This window comes from Entamoeba invadens (assembly GCF_000330505.1).
Source record: "Entamoeba invadens IP1 unplaced genomic scaffold scaff_1105074726239, whole genome shotgun sequence".
NCBI lineage: Eukaryota > Evosea > Mastigamoebida > Endamoebidae > Entamoeba > Entamoeba invadens.
This window is the reverse complement of record NW_004440091.1, coordinates 48,683-50,151: the sequence shown is the minus strand read 5'-3', so window position 1 is coordinate 50,151 and position 1,469 is coordinate 48,683.

Here is a 1,469-nt window from a genome sequence, read left to right as displayed (position 1 = left end):
TTTTCCAAAAAACCCGATCCCGTTATTTGATTTGCATATAACACGATACTTCGCACTACAAACAAGACATCGACGGCATATTTTTATCAAGAATAAACCCATAATAAAGTGTAACAACCAAATTGGTGTTTAAATAATACTAAACGTGAGTGTCGACGAATTAAAAAAATAAGAATAAAAAACAACTTTTTGGTATTTTTCTCTATACACTGTCAAATAAAAATTCAAGTTCTAATTTGATTAAATAATAAAAAAATAAACTTATCATAGTAAATTACCAATAAAATTTCCATCATTTTCAATGCACAGTTTAAATCTTCTTGGCATAGAGTTAATATAGTTGTTTACAGTTTCAATTGAAATTGAATCCCAAGCAGTTGACAGTGCTGATTTGAGTTCATTTATATCCTTAAATATGTTTTTTTCTTTTCGAACAAGGGTATCCAAGTAATGCCATAAATGTTCAATAGGACTTAAATCGGGGCTGTTCGCTGGCCAAGATTTCAAAAGATTTACTCGTAATAAAGAATCAATTGTTGAAAACCATTTTGTTGTAAATCTGGAAGTGTGTGGTCTTGCTCCATCTTGCTGAAAGGTCATTCCATGTTTAAAAACATTTTTTGCTTCTTCGAACACTTTTGATTCTTTGAGCATTTCGACATAAGTTTCCGACTTAACACTTCCACTCAAAAACATGAGTTTAGATTTGAAGTTGTGACCAATTGCTCCCCAAACCATTACACCGGCATTGTATTTTGGTGTAACTACGAAGTCGTTTTCATTTAATTCTCCTTTTCTTCTCCACACATAGTGTCCATCTGAGTATAAACAAAACCTACTCTCATCAGAGATTATCGTGTTGTTGGTCCACCTGTGCAAAAAGCGTTTGTTGTTGTACTGTTTACAACAAAACTTTAATCGGTCCGAAATGTGTTTTGGTGTTAAATTTGGTTTCTTTATCTGTTTTGCATAAACAAAACGTTCTTTCTTTCTAATCCTCCAAACAGAAGAAGGGGAAAGTGTCAAATCAAGTGAAACAGAAAGCGACGAAGAAATTGGATTAGTTTTAGTTTTGTTGACAATGTATTGAACTTGTTCATCCGTTATTTTCTTTGCTCGTCCAATCTTTTTTGGTTTTACATCTATCCCCCTCTTCAAATTTGAAACAATGGTTTTTGAAACTCCTGCCATTCTTGCTACTTCTTGATATGAGTAACCTTTTTCAATTAATTTTTTTTGCTCGGTCGATTTTTCTTTGTTTTTCGAGTTGGTAAAGTTTTTCTTCGGTAGCTTTTGACATCTGTTTTTTAAGTTTTATGCATTTTTGGGATACAATTCGTTTATTTTTATACAATGAGTACTGTTATTTGCTAAAAAAGACTAAAATAAAAAAATGAAAATAATTTTTTAAGTAAATCAATATTTTTACAGAACAGTTTTTCTTTTTTTCTCGACTAAAATATTTAAAA